Source organism: Taeniopygia guttata, chromosome 2 (assembly GCF_048771995.1).
Source record: "Taeniopygia guttata chromosome 2, bTaeGut7.mat, whole genome shotgun sequence".
Classification (NCBI taxonomy): Eukaryota; Metazoa; Chordata; class Aves; order Passeriformes; family Estrildidae; genus Taeniopygia; species Taeniopygia guttata.
The window spans coordinates 50,776,794-50,803,283 of NC_133026.1; positions in this window are offsets into that span (position 1 = coordinate 50,776,794).

The following is a 26,490-nucleotide window of genomic DNA, read 5'->3' on the forward strand; positions in this document are numbered from 1 at the left end:
AAGATATAGCTGAACCTTTCTACATGTGAGTATAAGCAAAATCTCCTACATTGTCTTCCTTGCATATTTTGACAAGATCACCATCTTGATTTCTGTTATCCTTCCTCTGCTTCTGCCTTCTTTTTTTTATTCCCATAGTTTTCTGAATGTCTCAGGTAGGAGAAGCACATCAGGTTCCACAGGCGAGGGCCATTTCTCTCTTCTGTCAAATGACATTTTCTAACAGTCCATCACTGGACATATCCCTAGAGACCTAAAGAGTGCCACAATTGAAAACTAACCTGCTCTGCCCATTATAACATTCATAATGCGCTTACCTGCACCAGCCTGGTACGACATGACATCTACTATGCACTTCAGCTTTTGCTCTTGAAATGGAGCATATTCTTCCTTTCCACCTCAACAGTATTTCTAGAAATCAGTTTGTTTTGCATACTCTTTTAAAACAGCAATATTTTTATTTATTTTTGCTAGCTTTAAGCTTTGTCATGCATTACAAGCTGTGTTCTCTCTTTCAAACACATTGTTTGCTTTTTGACAAACATGTAACAGTGTAACATTTTTTTTTTAATTGGCTTGGCTGTAGGGAACATTTTATAGAAGGTATTCTTCATTTTATAACTGTGGCAAAATTAAGCAACTCCTGAAATGATGAATTAAGGCACATTGAGTCTTTTATCTTTTTCTATAAATATTTCAAAAATAAGTGAAAGGCCAGGAACCATATCTTTTTTTTTAATTTAAAAGATCATATGAAAGTTAGGAAAATTTTTCCAATTTTATATATAGAAAAATGATCCTGATTCTGCATCCAGCTTACTATGGAAGCAGAAAGGCAGGAGAAACACGATTCCTACACTAACTGCTATTCCCCTACTACCACTAACAATTCTGAATTGGAGAAATGAGAAGGAATGATTTGTCCTTTATTGAGAGTGACAGGTTTCTGTAGTTTTTTCCTAACTTTCATATTTACTATCTCATTAGTGACTGCCACTTTGCAAAGTGGATCAGTGAAGACAAGAACTTAGGCTCACTCAATAAACAAAAACTCTCCAAACACAAATCTTGAAAAATTGCTCATGTGTCAGGACTGGATATAAACCATATTTTGGCTGTGGAAGGAAGCTCTAGACTGGAGCCTAGTGGCTGGAGCCAGCCGTAGAAGAGGCTGATGAAACACACTGCTCCTGTCCACACAGCCCATGCAGCCCTGAGTCAGAAGGACAAAACACTCTTAATACTCCCTCACTCTTTAAAACTTGAAGCTCAATTCAGCCTTGCTTTGAAAAGATGCTGAAAGAAAAGGAGAAGCTACAGATCACTTACTTGAGAAGATGACCAGATTACTAAAAACCAAAAAGCATGTTGTGCTTGCAGGCTATGAGTTTTTCTGGTTTAACAGGAGAATGCACAATCCCTTATCTTTTCCAGGAATAATATGTTCACTGTTGCAATCTTATCGGATTATTTTTGTGTTTTATATTGACTAGCAAAGGAATAGTTATGGAAGGAGATGAGGATATTCTCTTTCCCAAAAAAGGACCACTGAATTTGAATCACCTAGTTCTACAACTGGATAAAATTGGAGAGCCAAGAATTCTTTTTTTCCCTTACCGGGAAAGATTAGTTTGCAAAGAGAAGAAAAAATTCAAATTTTTTTGTTCAAATTCTACAGCACGTTACAGTAAAGACGAGATAAAAAGACACTATCAGTCATCAACGTCCAGAATTCTTCTTACGATATTTTTCATAGTGAAAAGTTAAAATGCATATCTTCAAGTGTCTCTTTTTGTTTTTAAAACTAATTTAAAGAAATATAAATTGTTAGGAGGATTAAATAATTGAAAAATTCAAGTTTCATTTCAGATTTTATAGAAATACTTAATTGAACCAAGTAAATGTATTAATTTCAACTGTCAAATTCTGATTTGACTGACTTTTACTGATTTTCCAAGTTCAGTGACAAAACGTTTAAAAAGAATAGGATAAAAAGATAAAGAAAGAAAATCTACACACATGGTTCTCTTAGCTGCAGTGGAAATTTGATATAGTGTTGTTTACAAATGCTGTAGAAGATAAAGCTTATTAGTTCTCAGACTCCAAACTCACAGCTTCAATTTATTTTCATCCCTCTGTATGCAATCCTGAAAAGAATTAACCCCTTGGTGGTTAATTGAAACAATAAATTATAAATCTGACAATATTTTTTAAGACTGAGGCCTTTATGTAAATTCTTTGTAAGTCTTAAGAGAATATGTGATATTAAAAAATATATTTTTCATTTTGTATCAAAAGGAAGTTTTAAAGTAGAAGCCATTAGAGTTCTTTGATTCTGTCTATTGACACTCCATTTTCTAAGGAAAAGGTCAGCATTAGTGCAGGATGAGAACTCTTCTAAAACCTCTGAGATTAGTTCTATGTTAGCTTCAAAATATTAAATGGATGAGGGTTTTTTTGACAGGTGAGTATAACTCAAATTCAAATATCTGCCTGCGCTTGGTTCCTAATCATAACTAAATTTAAAAACTCATTTTGCTGAGTACAAAGTACATGACTGCAGGATTAGTTTCTTTCACTTTTTGTATAATTATCTCATTTTTCCCTTATTTGTCTTGTTATCCCTGCTCCTTAAAATCACCCAAACACTGCTATAGCATACAACAGCTTCACATGTCCCTCCCATGAAATGAAATTTCAAGGTAATCTCTTCCATCATAAATAATCCTAAATTTCCTAGTAGCAATTTGTCTTCTTTGAAGTTTTACATAGTGGCTATTTATTCCTTTTTTTCACAAGCAAGGACATCTGCTTCTGTGCTGAGAAAGTAGATTCTCATCCCATAAAAAAGGTCCACTTTGTTATTTTGTTGGTTTTTCCTTTGGAAGATGGCAGAGATCCAGTGATAATAATGTTCTTTTGGTTTTAATATGCTAAATGCCACAGAGAGCACTGCAAGAAAAGTGATTTCTCAGCAATTCCTTGAGATTTCTCTTTTCTTCTTAGACTATCCTATGTACCTCCTCTTCACTTTTCCATGTTGCCTTTTTGTGATACCAAAATATTTTCAAGGTAACCTGAATACTTCCCTGTGTTCTGAAAAAACACATTTCTGATGCTCCTATTTTACTACTGTTTTATCACCAGAAACTACGCTCATCTAACCCACTTTTGGAGTAGCAAACTCAGTGACACAATGCAGACTCTGATAAATCTGATGATCAATTTGGCTTTCTTCTGGAGCTGGCATTCTGTATAACACCACCCTTCATCTATGTACATCTGTGGTGAGTAATGACTCCAACACATGGGAACAGACTGTTACCTTCTGTCATATGGCAGAAGGCAAAATAATGATGATACTGCATAAGGTTAATTTCAGCTGTGCTCAATAGAGAATTTCTGCTTTATGTGTCTAGCATAGCACATTTAGAACCATGTATGTGAATGTGCAAGTGCCATTCACATTCATTTTTCACTAACTGTGAAACTTAACTTGAAAGTGCTATACAGAAATGCTGAGGAAAATTATAATTTCCATCCATCTGAGAATCAGCCCCAGATTCAACTAAGAAGGTGTGAACCGTGTATCTTGATTTAGGGCTTGCTGCAATACTCACAGGAGAAAAAATTAAGAATTTTCACTGGATATCCCAGATCCATAGCCTAATACAAACAGATCTGCCACTATAAAGAGCCATCAGGTTCACTCTTCAAGATTTCAAGTTCCCCTAATTTCTCCCTTCTTGTTGTTACGTGCTGAAATGAATTCAAATGTAAATTAACAAAGTGCAGCAGTGACATTTTGAAATTATGCCAAATATGAAGTAGCATAAATTTAACAGTTTTCATTAACACAAGAATATTCACTAAACATTTTTCTATATTAGGAGAAATATTCTGTACTATAAAATTAAATCCATTCTGACAGTGACCCACAAATAACCTGTTTCTATAGTCCCTTTGCTATTCAGCTAGGCCTCCTGGTGGTGCAGAGCTGTCGTTCATTAATTTTACTGATTGCATAATGAGAAGAAGTCATGCAGCTTTGAATATTAAAAGCTGTAGGTCGATTAATCACCATTTTGAAAATAAAGAGAGATAAAAATATAAGGCAATGTGAAAATCAACAGGAAATTTCTATCTATTATAAGAGAAAGGGAAATTCACCTACTAATTCACAGAGTATCATGTACTTGGCTCAGTAAGTGGGCTGAGAAAGGACAATAGTTTTTATTGGCCTTGAAAGACCATTTACAAACTGAGATATTTATCAATGCTGGAGCCAATGTCTATAGTTAAAATGAAGCACATTTTGAAAGATTTCTGGTTACAAAAAATGCTTAAATTTTTGGAAGCACTCTCCTAATAGAGTACAATATAACCTTCCACTAGACCTAGCCAATCATGCCACTCATATGCTAATACTTTTAGGTTTTCTGGACCACGTACCAGGGAAAAACACAGTAATGTCGTCATTGTTCCAAAGCAGAAAGCTGCACATTATAATATGGCACAGGTAATAGTGTTTATCTCAAAAATCCACCACTACTCAGCTATTCAAATTTCTCATCACCTTCTCAACACACTATCAGCAAATACCACTCAAATGATTTTCCTTAGCATATGGAAACTTCCACTTTTGGTTTTTATGACACCTGGAAAATGCATGGATTAGCTGGGTCTTCAAAGTCATTCCACAAGTGTTTCTCCACCCCGTACCTCATCCTCACCCGGAAATATAAGGTCCTTGCATCAGCACAGGCTGAGAATAGCCGTGCTAGAGAGGTCCTGGGAGCCCCAGGTAGGCAGCTCATCACTCCTGAGTGTGAGTCAGCAGCATCTCACTGCAGCAAAAATACCCAGCAAGAATGCCCATCAACAGCAGCCCGGGCTTCACTGGCGAAATCCTGATTATTCCCCTGCTCATTAGATAACACACAAATTAGATCACACACAGGCGGTCAAATGCAGGGATCTCCCAGCACAGAGAAGGTGCTGACAGACTGGAGCAAGATCAGAAAACAGATCACAGGGTAATTAAACTCCAGCATTTGCACTACAGGCTGAGGGATCCAGGCTGGTCCAGCCTGAGGAAGTGGTAGCTCCAGCTGGGATGCTGTTGAGACCAAGTGATCCAGAGCGAGACATGAAAGGTATTAGTTTAAAGAAGAGAGTCTCAGAATGGTTAGGAAGATACTTTCACCATGAGAACAGCCAAGCTTGATAATAGATGCCTAGATGCTTTTATTACAGTCTCTGGAGCTGCTCTGTCCTTTGAAGTTTTCTGGAACTATGTCCTGAATACACAAGAAGAATCAGCTAACGTGATGTCAGAATCACAGATAAGCTCCTGTAAACAAAGCGTCTCACTTAAATAACCCCGTAGTGAACAGGTAGAGGTGCGGCAGTGACTTTGGCAGATTAAATACTTCAGTTAGTTGTAATAAAAATTAGTTTCAAACTCAATATGCACTATTGTTCAGAACTGCAGTTATAGTAATAACCAATTCCCAAACTTGCATACCCTAGCTAGTAAACAACATCTTTATTTCATCTGGTTTTATTTCAGTAAGGGAATTACCATCCTTAAATGCATTTGTCTCCCTCAAATATCTTTTGCAGAGGTATATTCAAACATAACAAACATAAAAGAAGAACTAGGTAGGTAAATGCATACTACTTTACAACTGTGTCTTTGTGGCTGTCCGTGTAATAGCTGTTGAACAAGCATTGGTGTTGCAATCCATCAGGAACTCTGACCTGACCTTTTCCTAATGTGCTAGAAAAAAGGATATTAACATTATAAAACACACTTTAATGGTATTTATGTGAGGCATATTCAACCAAAGAAATTCCTTTAGTTCAGAATGTTTACAGCCTTCCTATATCTTACTTGCAAGTGCATTTTAATCTCTGCAACATATGGCTGTGTGTATGTTCATGTGACTTGGAATCCATTTTAGTTAAATTCTCTTAAGTTTGAAAACAATTATAAGGAAGATACTGGAGATACACAGAGGGAAAGCAATAACATACATTTTAATACTTGCAAAAATAGGCACATGAAGAATAATTGATCAGAGTTACAGATATGTTCTTTGTAAACAACTTTGAATATTCAAGGCAAAAACCTCAACTGAGATAAAAATTCTCTTCCAAGGACACCAGAATTATCACAGAAAGGTCCAAAAAAGGAATTTTTCTAGAAAAGAAACATAGTCATCATCCTAACTGTAATATAGCAATTTATAAAAGTGTGAATAATTCTTCCATTATAATTTAAGTTTTCTTAAAAAGACTAACTTCAAGGACAGTTTGTGCTAGAAAAAGAATAAACAAAGAAACAAGTATTTTTTTGAAAATTGCAAAAAATTATCTGCACAACTGTTGACATAAATATTGTCTCATGAAGGATTTATTTTTATTTTTTTTCAATGCAAAAACCTTCAGTCTGTCAAGTCTTAGATTTTCTGTCTTTGACCTTTTTTTCCCCCTTTGTTTCTGCTGTTCCTCATTGGGAATATGGTTGACAACATCCCATCCACCTGTCTTTCATGCAGTTTTCATCCACTGTGCTCCAACACACCATTTTTAAATAGTTGTGGGCAGATCAAAATGTGCACATTTCATGTCATGTGTTCATGAAAATTTAATGATCTCTATTGTACAGGTTTCCTAGCTTTAGTCAGCTTCCAAGATTATTTTTTCTGATTTTTGCATATTCATAACTAACACTATTTGAGTAAGGAAACTCTGTGCATGTCAATGACCTTCCTTGATCTGTCCAGACTATTTTACCCAATATGAATAATGGAAGAAACCAAAGAAGAGTAGAAGTCTAATAGCGAGTGAGTCCCAAATAAATTCATAGAAATTTTGAGGAGGTTCTGTTCCATTACTGCTAGCATTAAATGCATCAGAAATATTTGTCTGCTGAAACAATTCAGGAGAGTGCCACAACACCTTCAGAAAGCTCTTTGATTTGTACACACCTCTGTGTTGCAGGGATGAAAAAATCAAATGTCTTCAGCATAGAGGTGGATAAATAATCAACTTCATCTGCTGCAATTAGAGCTCTTTATTCATAAAGCATAATTATATAGCCAACACCACACTGTGCAGAAGGCAATCACATGCCACTGTAAACAGAAACTATAAAGAATTTTATCTGACATTTTTGTGTTGACTTATTTTGTTTGCGTCTTTCTCCTTCCTTATTCTTATGGGAAATTTTGTCTAAATTAAATAGGATTTAAATATCATTGGCTGTGAGTTCAAAGTAACATATGTTTATATTTTCATCCAGCTAATTTATTTTTTCTCTGCTTAACAATCCTGCCAATGTTGTTCTTCTTCAAACAATAAATTAATTTAGACAATGATTGTTTCTAGTGAGATCTTCTTCTAATTCTGACATATTCCAAAAGCCTACAAATTGAAACTAATGATATATCAATATAAAAGCTTCAATTGTTTTTATACTACCTATATATTATCAAAGAGAAACAAGGCTAAAAAATTAAGTAGCTTGAATATGAATAAGGGAAAATGCTTTGAGATGTAGAGAAGGTTGCATCAACTTTACTGAGTTTTGAGATCTCACACCCTCAAACAATATAATGGGGTAAGATAATCTCCTGGTCAGCTTTAAGCTTTCTGATTGTTGGCGTAAAGAATAAAGACAAACACATCCATTTCTTTGTACATATTTAAAATGTAAATTTGGACGGGATGAACAGATATTGTGTTTTTCTGGTTCAGTTAAAGATTATAGTTTCCATAACTAGAAAAGGTGCTTAAGCTTGGTATTTGCAAGAAAATCATACTTGGGCAAAATAAGTTAGCCCAGCTATTATTAGAGTTGTATCAATGTGTAGTATCCTAAAGTCACTTTCTTAGAACCTGTTTATTTTGAGCTAGAAGGCCAGAGAGGACCACTATGATATATCATCAACTCACATTTGTTTGTAAGTTTATTTTAGAAAAAAATCCAGTTTTTTTTTCTATCAAGAGACAATTTAAAATACTGACTAGGAAGCACTGCTGCTATTTTACCAGCTAGAAATATCTAAATGTTCCTAATTGCTAAATCCAAGCAATATATTATTTGGTCTGGTTACTGAAGACTTGCAAAAGTTTTAAGTGAATTCATTGGGAGTGCTATTCCATCCAATCCAAATAGTTTTTAATAAATATTCCAGGATGCCAGGTAATGAGGAGAGGTTACCATAGCAGTATCTCTTTTTTCACTTCTGAAACCATTTGTTGATTGATTGAATTATGTAAATTTATAGACACACATCAATTTGATTGTCCAAACAATTTTTATTAAAGAAAGTAATTTGATTTAGTAATAACTACAGTTGTAGTTGAACTAGGAATAACACCTCAAGGGATTAAGTCCTTTCCTCCTCTGATAGAGAGGTTAAATGTTAACTGTTTACAAGAAACACCTGAAAATATACTTCCATTTCTCTGAGACAGCTGTCAACCCTAAAAGGAAGAAAAGGGAACACTGAGCCCACTTCAAAGAGGAATGAAGGTGATTGTATTAAGTTTTAAAGATTTGACCTACCCCTTTGCAGAATATGAGCTTGCATTCAAAATATAAGTTGTAATGTTGACAGGCAACACTAATTACTGGGAAAATTTTGATCTCCTTTTTTCCTGATTTTTAAGTGTTTTGTGTTTCCTACCGTGTCTCCATCATGTTTAGATTATTCTGTCAGATTAACAGCAAAGTGATACATAAATTCATTTCTCTGTATCAAGTAACTTGTATATATGCTAAGGGTGAAAATTTTCATTTCTAGGAGAAAATCTCTTTTTCTGCTGGTCTTTCTGTGGCTGAGAACAATGTCTGTGCATTTCTCCAAATACAGCTTTACTGTTTTTACTTCCTTCCACCTAGAAATTTTCTTTTCCATTTGCCCATCAGCCAAAGAACAGTATTCAGGAAAGGAAACCACCACATTATTCTAATTAAAACTCTCCAACAACCTGGACTTATTTCCATGTGTTCCTCTATTGAAAAGCAAGTGAAAAATGAAAAGTAGATCATTATAAGTAGATCAGTTAAGTTACTGAGGTTAAGATGGCATACAGATCCAGTTTTGCCACGTCTCCTGAACTTCTGTTAACCAGTCAAGTCACTTTGAGTTCTCCATGCTTCAGCTGGCTTCACAATTAGGAATAATATTCTTTTTCAACACCATTGGTCTGATCTCCTCAAAGGTTCTCTCCTCTCTCTGTAAGGTGCTTAGCATCATGAATCTCAGTCTTTTGACGTTAACAATAGTCATCAGAACACTAAAAGTCACAGAGAATTCTTAAGAATTTAGATTTAAAAATTATTTAAAATTATATTAAAAATATGTATTATAAATATAATAATTAAATAGGAGTCCCTAGACCATAACATACCAAAGCCCATACATCCCATTCTCTCTAATATGTCAAGAAATGTTTGTTGCCTGACTGTCCAGTATTGATCATCAAAGTAAAATAATTTATTTCCTTGTCCTATAAAGTGAATTTCCAATTAAAATTCAGCAGTGCAATCCCATTCAAAATAGATCTAATATAATTTGAAGTATATTAATTTGACTTGGTTACCTTTTTTGTTAATTAAACTGATGAGGCAATTTATTTGCTCATTCCAGACCTGACATTAAATGACATTTCATGTGACATCCGCTATTTTTATGTTAATTGAATAACTTTTGATTTGTATATACCAGGTTGATTTGTGTAGTACATAAGTGTCAGGGAAAAAAAGTAATATCTGCAAATAATAAGTAATCTAAGTGATTTACAAGTAGAGTTACTAGCATTTTGAGCACAGGTGGCTGTTTATTTTTAGATTTCCCAAGGACTGTAGATGAACTGTCACTCCAAACTGCTATTTTTAATAGCATTTTGGAAATTAGAAATAGAGAATGCATTGCTGGCTGTTTCTATATTAATGGCACTTCTAAAAGTAGAATTTCTTTCCACTAGTATTTCTCACAGAACTAGGCCAGTAGAACCAGTCCTTGAGATTAAAAGATCACTGAAAAGTTTCTGATTTTATGAGTATTTTATTTTTATGAATGAATGACAGGCTTCAAGAGTTTACTCCTATGAAGCAAATATTTTAATCCACTCTTGCATATAGCATGTGGAAATTCCTGTAGTTCACTGTTTTTCAAACACTGCTAAGCACTGCAGAAATAAAAATACCATGAGAGATGTAGCAGATATTTCCTTCGGTGTAAAATTTGGTATATCCATTATGCTTGCTTAAGATTTTAATGGCATCATTACTGGCAAAATAAGACTGATCCATAGGTCTTTATTCTGTATTAGCAACTGAGCAGGAATTCCTCATTCCAGTTTAAATTTGAAAAAAAACCCCAAAACTAACACCAGGAATAAACTCTTCCCTTTCCCAGCTTTCATGAATGTGCTTTGTGTCTGTTTGTCAGCTGGGAATTCTGATATGATCTCTGTTATATAGTCTCTATTTCAACAGTAAGTGAAAAGGTTTTTCTCGTCTGAGACATCCTGAGAGTTGCCCCTGTTAATTTCTTTCAGGATTTTTTGTCATGGGCAAAATCTTCCTGTATCCATATTTTCTTCCATGCAAAATCAGCTAAAACCTTGTAGTCATTAATAGAAACATATCTCAGCTCAGATTTCCCCTTTTCATAAAAGGGTGTCATAAAATTTATGTAGGAACAAACTCCAGCAAAAAACAACAGAAAAAAAAATCAAAACTAATATAGTATTTTAACATAACAGTTTCTAATATTATAAATTAAATTTAAAAATCTTTTAAATCTTACCTAGCATGAGAAAAAGATACACATATCATATCACTAATAATAGATCACTGATATCCCTGGGAAGCTGAAGTAAGTAAACTAGTATATATTTAATATTCTTTACTCTATATCAATGCCATAGTTCACTGGAGATTTTGACGTTGATGTACACAGATTTGGAAGAGAGTGCCTTAAAGTGTTTTAAGCATATTTTCTGTTCACTCTATTTCTTAAATGACTACACTAAGAAAAGAGTCAGGATAGTTGGCCTTTGTGCAAATTAAGAATTAAACATTCAGAATGTAAAGACTTCCCTCTAAAGTGTGCTGGATTCCAAACTAGTTTACTGTAACCATTTTTGTATTCCTAAATACTAAAACCGGTATATTTCAGTATCACTGAAATTCATTGATATTTTGCAGCGACAACAAAGAACAAGGTTCTGTGGTTTCTGCCCAGCCAAAATATGCTGTTTTAACAGGCAGCTGGCAACAAAATCCACACACATTTACTGTTTCCTTATTTCATTCCTGATATTCTCCACCATGCACTTCCAATGTGGCTGTCCACTTGTCACAATGGGAGATCACATCATAAAATTTGGACTCTAGAGAAAAGAAGTGATTGCAAACAGGTCAGTCTTTGATTCCATAAAAAAACTGCAGCACCGCTTTAAAGGAAAATCTGAACCTTAATCATGCTAAGGAGCAGACAGCAGCTATAGTATTACTTGGACCTAAAAATCCAAGACAAGGAGCAAGTGGATGAGAAAAAAATTTAAGATTGGCCTAGGGTAGCTCGCTCATTGATTTGAGTCTGTGTAAGGAAACAGGAAAACAGGTTGCTCAGGACTTTTAATACAAGGGACAAAAATTGAAAAAGACAGCAATTTGATATATCAAATTTCTGAAGATTCGAAACAACAATTAAGTACTCTAAATTTTAATAGTGTTTGGCATAAAAAAGATAATTGTGCTGAAGCAATTTGCAGAAGGATATACTTACATGAGCAATTTTTCCCTTGTTTTGGGGCATGCTACAATCAGCAAAGCCATGCAATGAATTCCAGCACTGGAAGAGACCCGAGTTGGTTTGGATTGTAGGAATGGTGTTGCAAGTTTAGGAAACAAACAAGGCACAAAGATGGCATAGAAAGAAACATTTTTTTTTCTTTATTCTGCCACATTGTATCACTAGCTAGGTAAAAAGCTAATTTCTCTGCAGCTACTTTTTTACTTATCAGTACTTCACTATTGTTCATTTTAAGCCTGTCCAGGTAACAATTTTCCTTCTCACAATAAGATATTAGAAGAGATATTATCTAATATAATCTATTTAATATTATCTAATATCTGTAAAGAAACTAGAAAAGGTTGATATAAATATCAGTAGAATATAAACCAATTAATGAAAAATTTAAAAACAATTCTTTCCTAGAGAAGAAGTAGAGTTCTAGAGTTATGCAATTACAGCACTTACATTTTGTTCTGATGAAGCTCTTTCATGCATTTTCGAACATGTTTTAAACAACATGACTTTGAAAGTTATTTGGGTTCAGGTTTTTTTTTATTATTATTATTATCTGAGACTCAGGAGCTGGTTTTGACAAACAGAAAAAGTAAAATACACATTAATGGAAGTGAAGGGATAGGTATGGAGCTTGAGGCTGGTTTGTCTTTTCAATCACTGAAAGGTTATGTGATCTGACCTTCATCGTGTTTATCTTCCCTCCCTTCCAATTTTGCCTGATCAGTACTCTTTCTCTCTTCAGCTATTATTTAGTCCAGTATGTCTGTTCCACCATGCTAAAAACTTAATTTTTACATGACTTTCATATTTGGCCATGAATGGAGGGACTCCATTTATTCTCAGACATTTCTTCCTATTGCTCTTGTGGAGTGAAACATGCAATATCAATGCAAACAGAAAACATATATTTCTTGTCTCCACTTTCCATTAGTTTCTACATTTGGCTCATAGCTCCTTTCCTCCTGCCCCTTTTGCCCATTTTCTCCTCCACACAGAGTTAATTGAACATATTTCTAGTCCTAAATTCACCAAAATCATCTACTTCTACTGTTCTTATTCTTCCACCAGATGTTTTGAACTAAAATCCCAAGACCAGACTAATCTGCTCCATGAAATTTGCTATATGTCAGTCTACTTTTCAAACTGTAATACACTGCTTTCCAATTTGAAACTGGTCTCCAATGCTTTAACATCTGTTTCTGACACTTTGGTTTTCTATACATAAATATTTTCTTCTAGGAAGAAAGTACAGAAAACTCATGAGTTATTTGATTCCCAGTTTCTCTCCTATTCCCATTCCTCTCAAACTCTTTTCATTTAGTTACAGAAACATTTCTATCATCAACTTTATAAGACAGCTCATTCCTGGTTTATTTATTCTTAATCTTTTCTTTCTCTCTCTTTATACAGAACATATGGGCGTTACTTAAAATACTTCTTAGAACTTCTGCCTTCTAAGAGTGCTTAATGTATCACAATTGATGTGCTTACTAATCAGCCCAAATTTCTTCTTATTTATTTATTTACTTTATTTCCTCATAGATTTTATGTTATTTTTAAATCTTGTCTAGGAGCTACAAGAATAAATCAGAAAGCAAGATGTAAGTACTGAGAGCTTCAGGACACATTTCCATCCTTAATAAGTTTAAGCATGGGGCACCGTTGTGCTTGCTCATGTTGGCAAGTCCCTTGGCACTGCTTACATGACACACATCAGCTTCATCTCAGTGCCCCGTTTGAAAACATTACTATAGATCCAACACCATATTTTAAGTAGCCTTAAAACTAAGTATAAACATAAGCAAAACCTTAAGCAACTCTATCTTTTAACTGCACAAGAACCATTGAAAAGCAAAAGGATTTGTAGAGCATAAACTGCAAAATAGTTTGGAAAATTCTTATCCGAACAGAAACATGATGAACAGCTGCAATTACCAATCTTAAAATTCCACTTAGCACACTCTGTGAACACCCAGCTAATGCAATGCTCTGCCTCTTAAAATACAATAAGAGCGTGTCTCTATCAATAACATCATACAACACTAATCATACATTGAGCAGGGATTTTCTGGAAACACACATGTAGATTGGAGAGCAGAGTTTTAATTTACCATACTCCTTGTTATTGTACTTCCAATCTTTTCCTAAATAGACTGCCAAACACTAATGAAAATATCTCACTATTTGGCACCAGGTACAACAGACCATTAGACATCGAACTGAGGAATCCAAATTTAGTGCTTTTGTTCATCAAAGCATAATTTAAGGTTGCGTTCCCACCAAGACCTCCAAAGCAGAAGGCTAGCAAAACTGTTCTGATTGATTGAGAATTTAATTTCCCAAAAATTGTTGAATGAGCACTACTTCCCTCAGATTTTCAAAAACCAATATCTTCCATTACTTAATCGTATATGTCAGCAACAATTTTTTTTCCATTTCCCCTAGTGACAATCACAATATTGTCTTGTTTCTGGTTGCAGCTTGCTGTACCTGAGGGTAGAAGAAACACTTCCACTGTACTTGAAAAGAGTGAAGTGGTTAGCAAATGTGTAACTACTTTCTGGAGTGGCTTCAGTATCACATCCATAAAATCTATCAACCATCTGGCATTGAGTGCTGTGCCAAACCACGAATACAGCACTCTCCTTTAAGCTTGTCATTATCCTTCTAGCTATTCAATCTCAAAACAAGAGGTGGAAATCTTTGTACAGAAAGATTTGTGTACAGCAGAGCATGTAAATGACTCAAGCTGGTGAAAAGTAGAAGATTAACCTTTTATTGATGTATGTGTAAAATAAGACTCTTCCCTGATCACTTTAATTATTTATATGTACAAAGCAAGTGAATCTATTGCAGCTCTCTGACCTATTCAAGACTTCTCTTAAAGACAAGTATGCAGCAGTCAGACAAGGGCCCCATCAAATGAATGCAACCTTCAATATGCCTCTGTTTTGACCGTGTAGTTAGATCAGATAATGGCTGAAAGCCCTTTAGAGTCTTTTGATTTTTTTCCTTCTTATGATTCTTAATCTAGGTAAGAATCATAGGTTTTGCACAAGAAAAAAATGAACACAAAATTTCAAGCAAAATAAATTTTTTTCAAGAGGGATAAAATTGTTCAAAGGCATAGGAAAAGAGAATAACTTAAAGTAACTGTTTACTTCATGACTCAAATTTCATCTTTGTACTTTTGCCATCATAATTGGGTAAATGCCTAAGGATAATATATAAGGAATTGTGACATTCACATTCTCTGGATAGAGAGACATAAGTACAAAGTGAAGAAGAGAAAACAATATCTCTGCTCCTTTTTTTTTCCCCATGTGGGATTTGGTATGGAGATTGTTTACCTGAAGTGATTGCTTGTTTGGATTCTGGTGTTTGGGTTCAATTACCAATCAGATCCAGCTGTGTCTTGGACTCTCAGCACAGTCACAATTTTGTGAGTTAGGTAAGTAAGAAGTATGTAGAATAGGATAGTATCTCTTAAAATAGTATATTAATGTAATATAGTTTTAATAAAGCTATTCTTCAACCTTCTGATCTGGAGCCAGACATCATCATTTCTTCCCGTTGGGGGCCTGATTTCTGATAAGGTATTATTATTATTATTATTATTATTATTATTATTATTATTATTATTATTATTATTATTATTATAGCTACCTGTTAAACACAAAGTATCTGCTTCATTTTTGAGAATATAAATTCAACTAATGAAGTTAATCTGACATTAATGATTTACAGGAAGTGGATTCAGAAGTTATATCTGTAAAAAAAGCTGTTGCTAAGACATTTCTGTAGGAATTCTTGGCTTTAAAGTTTGCTCTTGTACACATAAAAAAAAATCCATCTTCATGCTACACTCAGGGGCTTGTGAGGATAATTTCAGTAGGATTCAGCAAAATATAAAATCTGATTTTAAAATATATTGATGTAATTTTGTAATTGATATAATTATTTCACAGAAACAGAATTCTCATATTCACCAAAAAATGGTAGCTATAAGTACCTGTTGTCCCATACACGAGAAACTTGTCTTGAACTTTTATATAAGGGTTGAACCTTGAATCTCTGTAGAAGACCTGATGATATTATTGAACTTATTTAAAATCTTAACTGAAAATAACACTCAGTTCCTGCTGTTTCTCAGTTCTCAGGATATTAAGATAATGCACAACTCCATGGATCTCATTCAGATTTAGCAATCTTTTGCAAAAACAATTAGCATATCTACGCCTAATTCCTTCTTTTACTTTTTGGTTTAGGACAGGCTACTGCCAGATTTTCTCCTCCAACTCCATATTTTGCTGAAAAAAAGAAAGGCAACATAGGATTTAATGAGAATGAATATACTATAATATTTCTAGAGCTCCAAATCTCTGAACAGATTTTTACTTAAGTACTAGTGATGAATTTTGACATTTCTTCATATTTTAAGCATTCAAAGGATTCTAATGAAATTATGACCATAGTGAACATAATTTAAATTCGGTGACAATCTATTATATTTAAGGTTACAAAAATTGCCACAGGGCTCTTGGCTTTCTAGGGACAAACATTTCAATAATATATTGAATTTAAGCACTCAAGGCCAAATTCTGGCACGCTCATAAGAGGTTCTATTTGTACAAAGTTATTAATCATCTATTTCTATATGCTTTGAAAAAGTGATCATACACAACTGCTAAGGAGCACAAGTAACAAATAACATGTTGTTCCCCATTCACTGCTTATATTTTTAAGCACATTCGTTGTTCATGAGAGGTGGCAGACTGACAACCTTGCAGGACATTTGTTTTCTGTTATAAAGTGTAAGCAGGACTGTGGCAATATGCTTGTTTTGCCCCAACAGTACGCTTCTGAGGTGCTTGCTTTCATGATCAGAATCACCTGTCATTTACATCAATTTAAAGGAAATTAATCTGTGACCTTGCAATGCGGGATATAATCTTAATTTGGCAAAGATGGTCTAGCAACAAATTTCAGAATTTTGCCCACTCAGCGATTGAGCTCTTTTGTCAATTTTAAAGACTTCATAAAGGCATCAATGAAAGCAATAATTTGGAGTCTCTGTCCTTTTTTTGTTCTGGAGACCTAATCTTTGACATTGGATTTGCTGTTCACCTATTCACTTTTACCTTGAAGAGAAGACTGCCAGTACAGATTATCGAAACCAAACAGAAAAGATTTTAGAGTTTAAATAAGTAATAGTGTGTGATAGACTTATATGAAGATAAATTTCCTCACTCTTATAGGAACATCCCTGTCTTCAAAGTGGACTTTTATTTCCTACCCAAGTGCTGCAGACAAGGCTTGCTTCAAGCAGGTTGAATCCCAGAGAGACAGCCTTACAGCAGTGCTGTAGGGATATTCCAACCTTTATCTATGCCTCACGAGGTATTACTGGCCTTCACTTTATTACAACATGGCTCCACCAGAGTCAAACTTCTAAGTAGCACATTATTTTTTGAAAGCACAGAAAAGCCTTGCACAAGATGAAAAAGCTTTACAGTTTTTATTTCAATCTATTTTCTCCATGAAAAAAATGAAATTGCATTCTTCTGCCTTCTCTTTGCCCTTTCTTCCAAAGTAAATGGGTAACAGACTAAACAGCCACATGTAAGAAAGAACACTTTGATTATTTCTTATGGTGGGCAGCTTCTGAGTGGAGCAGATCAGACCAGCAAGCTGATACTGCCAATTCACATATGCAGACACAGAAGTTAATACAGCCTTCCCTTTTATAAGCATAGACTGTTTATGCATAGACTCCTATTAACCATCTCTCAGAAGGTTGCCAGCAGCCCATTCACAACACAGATTGGATTCTCCATAAGAAATTATGGAATTTCCTACACTAGAAATTCTCTATGCCTGATTATTCATGATGCTTCCTGCACCGTGCATTTGCAGGAAATGAGTAAAAACTGAGTCAAGATGCAATCCTCCTCAGCAAATTCATTTGGTTTGTCACAGGACCACAGAAAGACCCAGCCTCTGAGGAGGTTGAATCACACTCATCTGCGTTTGAGCATCTTCAGCTTTCATTTGGAGATTAATCTTAGCAGGACAACTTCACTTATGCTCAATTTCCCAATACTTTAGGTGAACAGCCCCTGCTATCAGGGTTCATGTAGATATCTCTTAGTTAGCTGAACTAACTCTTTACTCCTCTCTGGATAAGGTATCTATTAATAACCCAAATAATACTAGGAAAAATGTAAGAAAATACAGATACATACCTTTCCTACATATTTCTTCAAGCTTTCTGAAGTACTAAATCAATTTACAGCAGTGTATAAATTTTCTGTACTATAATCAATAGTGCTTAAAAAAGTCAGCACTTTTTAGTGCTTAAGTAACTCAAAAAGCACTTCAAAAAACTACAAGAATGCTTGGAGAAAGCCGAACTTGGTGATTGCATTCATCACAAGGAAACATCTAAACATGTTTTTCTAGTTTAAAAAAATTATTTAAGGAATAGCATAACTAGAAGCAACTGAAAATTAAGTCTTGTATAGTACACTGTTATGTATAATGACTGACATAGGTATGTCAGTCATTATTAAAACTCCTCTGGGAATTTTAGATAGATGTGTGGCAAGCTTGTAAATAAGTACTCCAGGAACTCCATGTTATTAAAGACATTGACAAATCATTTACTAGGTCCAAATATACACAGATGAGGCTTACTTTGCAATGTCCAACTGCAGAAGGCATATATGCTTTGTAGCATAATACTCGAGTATAAATTAGAGGTCAGTTAATTCCTATGGCCTGTAAAATGCCAGTTTGTACCCTGGTGAACTCATTTGCTTACTGAAGCAGCAGCTATCATGGGCTACCTTTCTTATTCAGTTTTGATTCTCAGCCATGGTTTTGACCATGTCTCAAACATTGAATCATGTAGTATCTATTTCAGCCTTGCTTAGTTAATACTATTAATTAAACACTGTATTCTAGTTAACCCCAGAAGAATGAAGGGGTTATTCATCTTCCTTCTGTGAAAATATTGCAGCAACTGATATCAGAACATATCTCTTAATCTAAAGCATCAAGACTTGTGCATACAATTTCTCAGGTTCAAATTCTTTTGAGCTAGATTTACATCATGACATTTTTAGTAAATATGCAGTCTTGTTCTACTTTTCCCCCTTACAGGCTGCAGGAAAACACATTCTTATGACCTTGAGATCCAGTAGAGCTCTGTAAATGCAGCATTGGTTGAACTTCTGTACTACAGTATGAACTGCCATGTTTCAGTTTAGGAAACATACTTTAGGAATGAAAACTTCAGTATACAACAATTTCACACTGAGTAGCACTTTCAGTCTAGGAGATTGAGTAATTTGCTTCTGTGAACTTCAGCCTAAATCCCATGGGTGACACTTTCTACATATGTCCATAGAAATTACTTTTTCACATAGGCTTATAAGGTCACCACATAACTTTCAATATAAAAAGTCACATAAGAGGTTTCAGTATCTTTTTTTAAGGTTAAATTTAGGATGACAAAATTCTACTGTGAAGTAGAGTAAGTTCATTCAAGTTAAACATTCAAATAAAAGCAGGTTCTGCAACCAAACAGAAGGAAAGGTAGAAAATTCTGTTTGATACAAGAATTGAAGGCAATCCTGGTCTTTGCACACTTTCTTCTAGTCACCGCTGAATATTATTCTGAGGTATGTAGAAGACTGATTATTTTATTGAAGTAATTAATCAAGTAATGACTACACTTGTGTGTTCAATTATAGTCTTTATGGTTGATTAATCTTTATAATACATGTCATTACTGGCTCTATTTTTTTCCACCCAGGGCAAAGAAGGCCAATGTAAAAAATGAGAAGATAGCTATAACAAACTTGTACATTTAGAAGGTAAGGTAACAATGTTAAAGACACATTTTTCAGTGTCAGAAATATTGGCTTGCTTACTGAAGCTTAAAAATAAAATGCACACTTTCTAAACATAAAATTCCTTTGCAGTAAAACCAGTTTGCTTTGTAGATGTTAGAAAGCAGGGGCTTTAATAGGAAAGAAAGAAATAAAAAAAAAAAAAAAGAAAAGAAAGAAAAATAAGAAAGAAAAAAAGAAAAGAAAGAGAAAGAAAGAGAGAGAAAAGAAAAAAAGAAAAGAAACTGTCTTTTTACCCTTTGATTTTACATTATCCATTTCAGTTTTGGTAGTTTTTATTAAGATGAAGTAAAATTTTCTTTATCAAATGGTGGACTTGTGGATATAGAAAAAAAGTAGCATGCAGTTATATTTTCACAAGTGCAAAAGAAAAGAGAAAACTCTCCCACCAACACAGCCAAGATGGAAAAAATTACTGTTAGTTGAAGAAACTATGATGCTAAAGTCACTGATTTCTTCTACTTACCACTGAACAGATAAGGAGATAGCTGAGACAAATTTCATACTACTTTGCTGCCCTTTCCTTTCACTCATATATACCTCTTCCTGTTTATGTGAAGCACATCCACGTGTTGGCTTAAGTTCTAGCCTGTCTTGTTCCTAACTGGAGTCAAATTCATAGGTACAGATAACTTAATTTGATTAATGGCCATGGGAATATGGGCTGAAATCTGCATAAGCACAACTCATCCAGCATCATAACCCATCCATACTGCAGCCACAAATTTCATTGCCTTCCAATGTTTTCCCTTCAGTCCCCATAGCTCTCCAGGTCAGTGAAAGGCATCTATATATTTGAGCTCTGGCATTTATTCTAAGAGGTGGCAGGTAACTGAAGCAATTCAGATTGTCCAGAAACAATTTGGTAACAAGTAATTAGACTCTAAGGAAAAATGGTTGCTGCTCTTTTTAAGCCCCTATTCACCATTCAACTTGAATATTATTATGCTCTCTCTCCTCACTACCTATTTAGTAAGAAAAAAAAAAAAAAAACCAAAAAAAACCAAAACAGTCACACAGTATCATGAATTATCAGTCTCCCCATAAAAACATTTCAAGAAGCTGTGTTATTTTTGTGTTTGAGATGGGCTAGTAATTGCTGTATGTGCAATTCCTGAAAGAGAAGAAAAATAGGCATTTATCAATGGATGAAGATTAAATAATTAAGTAACTAATCAAGGTTTCTTCAGTTAGAGTCGTGCAGTTTTTCATGGAGAAGCATTTTGGCTGAAGAATGAAATTTGGGTTGACTGAACACTGTGAATTGTTTCGGAGCTCTGGAGACCTTCAAAGCCTTCTGGGCATCCAGCCACTTCTGTGTGTCTCCGGGAATATCTGTGGCTTTACCAAAGACAAAACTTAATTTCTTCCCACCCAACCTTCCACAATAGCATTCTGTGAGACACAATTTTTTTTTCTAGCTATGTGAGTACATACACTGCTATCTTCATTTCATTTGTGCTCTATATTGTGTAGAGATAATCATCTCCCATATTGATATAATCTTACCCTGTAGTTACATTTAATGTGGAGAGGTACCCAAGAAAATTAGGCCCAGAGAGAATTCACACTTCCACAGGAAAGCTCTGATAAATGGCTGAGTAAATTTGTAACCTATCTGTGCCTTTATTTGTAGATGTACATGTGTAGACTGGTCCATGCTGTGATAATGAGCACTGACAGATGAATCAAATATTTCTTCTACTAGCAAAGGTGAGTAAGATATCATCGCTCCTTCTCATTACAAATTAATTCTCTTCAAATGCACATGAGTTGTGTGATACCTGAGAAGACTGTTTTATGTTTCACTCTAAAACAGGAGAATATCAATTGTATTGTACAACATGAAACAGGCCCCAAAACTTTGAGGGATAATTGAGGCATGAAAGGCAGGGTGAATTATCACAGTGGAGGCACCCCATCTTTTTCTGAGTTTCCTCTCTGCCACACTTATAGTCTCATTTTCATCAAGGGTTGTCACCAATCCATGTGCTCATAACAAAGCTTGACCAGCACAACCATCTGGGCATTATAAAGAGTCAATGGACATAGTAAAAGATTTGTAGGATCTTTAAGAGACCCAGAGAGCTTTAGACTCCAGGCTAAAGACCTGCAGCCTAGTCCCAAACCAAAGATTATTATGTCTCCAGAATGAATGTTTCACAACTCCTTTCAAAACACTATATTATCTCTCTCCTAGAAGGTTGTTCTTTAGCATCTGCCAATTTAAGAGTCAAGGGGATTCTGTCTTCCCCAAACTTGCATCTCCTGTGCAAACACACTGCTGTTCCATCTGCCAAGTCAGTACAGCTCTTGACAATGAACATTTCAAGGGACAATTATTTTCAGCTCAGGAAGCTGGTAGCAAAACAGAAGGTTTACAAGCTAAAAAGACATAGTAAAAAATGAGCAGGTATTCACCAAAGCAGAATTATTGGCCTCAAAATTGAAGCATGCTGCTGTCACAACCTGTAAACACTAATGGCTGAGTCTACACTGAGATTTACAATGTATTGTATTTACTATTGGAAGAGAAAGATAACTTCAAAGTATTAGGTTAGAAAAGTTACTACTTCAAAGTGACACCCTAGTGTTGATAAGTGCTCTCCACCTATGACAAAAATTGTATTTATTCAGCTTACCAGTCAAAATTAATATTGTTCTCAGACCTAAAGGATCAGTGAAGCTTATGGAAAGGAAAACAAACAAGCAAAAAAAATACCCAGTATCCTTCTGCTTCATAAATTATAAACAACAACAACCTGATAATAAAAAACAGTATAATCAGGGTTGTCTTCATGTTGGCAATTTCAGAATGACAATAGATAGAGCCAAGAAGACAGTAGAGTTTGATTTTCATAAAGTAGTCTGACCCTCCAGGGCTAAGAATAGCAGAAAACAAATGAAAAATAATTTGTAGTTTTGCTAGTAAACCAAGCATGACAAGGAAATAGTATAGGATGAATGCAACCTCAAAATGCTACATCTATCTATACACCTATCTTAATGCATCATTTTATTCTATAAAGAATAAAGTCCTTGCCAGCCTCTGTCTGACAGTCTAGGTATTGAATTGCTACAATTTTGAAGACTGCTTCTTTCATACTCAAAATTTCCTTTGCAATGTAATACTTAGTTTTAATTATAGTTTAAGTCATACAGAAAAATCTCATTATTTGCCAGTATTTGATTTGTTGAAGTTTCCTTTCAGATATGACAATACAACATTCTTTTACACAATTGGGATTCATTTGTTAAAGGTGTCCAGAAAAACCACAGTTGCTTCATTTGACAGATACTAGCATACTGTGAAAATGAAGGTGCTAGTGAATGTGCCTTAAAATATGAGCTCCATTACTTTTGCTGTATGCAGATTAAGGTTCGATCTATATTGCTTCTTGGAGTTAACCATGAGGTCATCCTAAAGCAGTATTCTTTGCTTCTGCCCCTTCATCTGTGAACTTAGAGAACTTCAGAGCCTATACCCATATCTTTCATATGATACTCTCTTATTTCCACAAGCAGGACACAACTGCAGTGTGCAGATTCCTTGCACACTTGAAAAACACAACGCTTTCCCCAAAAGTCTGTTTTTTTCTCCATGTTTGTTTATACCTATGGATAACAGAGAGGAAAGGAGATGCAGAGGAACAGAAAACAGAGAATCTGGGATAATGGTGGCAGAGATTTTATGCTGAAGACTACTCAACACTAGTATTTTTCAAACTATAGGGCTGTGTAAGGAACTGGCCTTGATCTCGTGCCCAGGATTTAACTTCTAGGCTCCAAGGAGACAGTCTGAATCAGTGTGTTTACCTCTGGGAAATGAGCATATAGGTTTAAAAAGTAAAGAGGATGATGATGGCTTTGTTCCAGAGGATATATTCTTAGCTCTCTCTTAATTCAAATACACAGCTCGCTTTGACTTCATTTGCATGAATAAGAGCATGAGAGACATTTACAATAGGAGCAGTAATTTGCATCTAAGCATATGGATGCTCATATTCATAACTTATGTGACTTTTATGGCTGATGGTTTCTTAAATAAACAGTACTAGCATCTAGCTACTGTCTGAAATTTTTAATTTTATATTTCTAATATGTCTAGGTATTCTGCCTGTAGAGAAAACCCTGAAAATCTTTAAACGTCTAAAATCCTGTCAATCTTTCAATTCCAGAACACACTAAATATTCTAGGAAATAAGAAGCCCAGCTTTACTAAATATACTCTGTGGTTCACTATCCCTCAGCCCCCACACTGTTTTTAAAACAAAGCCCAGTAAAGCGATATGCTACTGATACATACACTCATGGAATGCACAGATGAACACTTCTGCCACTTCTGCTACCATGAATCCTGAATAAGCACAGGACGGGTCCCCAAGGCTGACCACTGTTGTTACTTCCTAGAATCTTTGCCAGCTTCCTTACTGCTTTCTGTCTTATGCTGTAAAATTTCATCACCTCCCTTTATGTCTTTCTTACAGTGTCCATGATGTCATGATACTAAGTTCTGGTAATGCAGCTAAAATTATCATATTTTGAGTATTCATGTCGTTTATTTACCAAAGTGTGTTCACACAAGCATGAAAATATATCTTTTCTTCCCACTGGCTCAATTAATCTCTTCATTCCATATTACCAAATTCTATTTCTTGCAAGTTTTGAACATAACAAAGACGGTGAAAAAACAACAACAAAAACGCAACCCAAGATATTAAAAGCTTCTAAAACATTCCTAAAATTTTATTCCAAATATATTGGCCAGCTATAGTATATTTCAGTACAGTTATATAGACTGCTCGCTCCCTTAAACACTTGTTAGACCTGGGCATCTCACTGCCATTACTTCTTCTTTATATTCCTTTATATTTACCATCAGAAATACCATGAATAATGCAAACAACAAGGTCATCTCACTGAAAATGCTGAGTTATTTAAAGTCTACCGCAGTAATCCTCTTCTTCCAGAAAGAAGATTTTGTCATTATTAGTGTCAACCATAGGTCCCTAGAATATAAGACTTCATCAATGTCAATTAAACTCTCTGACCTTCAGTAAAAGAGTAGAATCAAAGTTAATTCAAATGCTAACAAATATAATTCCTTTCATCATTTAAACACTAGTTTTATTTAAAATTATTTTTTCATATGATAAAAGTAATGGTCAATATAATCAGAAAATTTTATGATGGATTAAAGTATTAGACTTAAAATAACTGTAAATTATTTGTTGTCATTTTCCAGATTAACAAAGATTAACCACAGATATCTGTCTAATTAACCTCTAAATGATTATTTGAGTGCATTATATTAAAATGTTTGATAAAACTCTAAATCTTTATTGCAAAAATTAAATGTTTTTTCAGAATTAAAAGTAATTTATGCTTTTATTAGCAGTGCTATTTAAGTCATACCAAATTTCTCTTAGGCTCTTTGTACAAGACTGGTATAATTTCAGACATAAACCAGGTTTATGAAAACTGTCTTGGTTTTGGTATTTTCTTCATAGTAGCTAGTATAGGGCTGTGTTTTGGATTTGTGCTGTGGAAACTGCTTATAATTCAGGGCTTTTTTAGTTCCTGCTGAGCAGGGCTTGCACAGCATCAAGGCTTTTTCTGCTCCTCACCCCACCAACACTGAGAGTGCACAAGAAGTTGGGAGGTGACAGCCAGGACAGCTGATCCCAACTGACCAAAAGGGCATCCCACACTGCGTGGTGTCATGCTCAGTATCTAAAGCATGCAAAGAAGGAGGAAGGGGAGGATATTCAGATTAATAACTTCTAGGCAAGAATGTGGTCTTGAATGATAGATTTGAGAGGAGGATGTTTGTCAGCCTAGATTTGAAAGACAATACCTATAAGTCACCCTCCCAGATAATAGTTATTATTTCACTTCCAATTTTAATACGGCAATTTAAATTTTGATTTTGTTTATTTTTTTTCCTAAATTGTCCTTACATTTTTCTCTGTCCCTTTAAACTTGTTTAGTAACTTTTATTTTATATAAAATTATTCCACCTTGTTTGAAATATCCAACCTAGGTTTAGCTATTCTCCAAAGAATAGGAACGTGATGATTTTTTTGAAATGCCCAAGCTAGGAAGAAAGGCATGATCTGAGGAAGAAGCTGGATTCAGATATACTGATTTCTTAAAAGTTATTTCCAGAAAAGAGGAGAAGGGAAAATAACTGAAGATATCTATCTATATCTATATCATCTGTATCTATATCTAATCTATATATTTATCTATATCTATATCTAATCTCTACATATATCTAGGTATAGATATGGACATATAGATAGATTTATGGATATTATATAGTTCTCATTATTTCTTCTCAAGATGTGAATGCTATTTTAATAATGAAAAAATATTGTTCACTGTTATATTTTCCTTGTGTACCTTCCTCATATACTGAAATTTCAGCCTACCATCTCTCTGTTTCTGTTTCTAAATAAAACTTTATATGACAGTTTAAAACACAGACTAGATAAGAGCTGCAACTGCAACTTACCCTTGTTAAAAACAAGGCAGCAGAACCTACAACACGTAAGTGCACAGATTATTTTTGTGAAAAAATCTGAAGTGTAAGTCTAATGGCCAAAAGCAGGACAAAACCTGTGCTACCTTTATTTCCAGAAAGGGTAAAAGTAACCATTGTTAGAAGGAGGCACTGAATGACTGAAGCAAGAAAGCTGCTGCAATGCATCCTGCTGATCAGCACAGGATCTGAC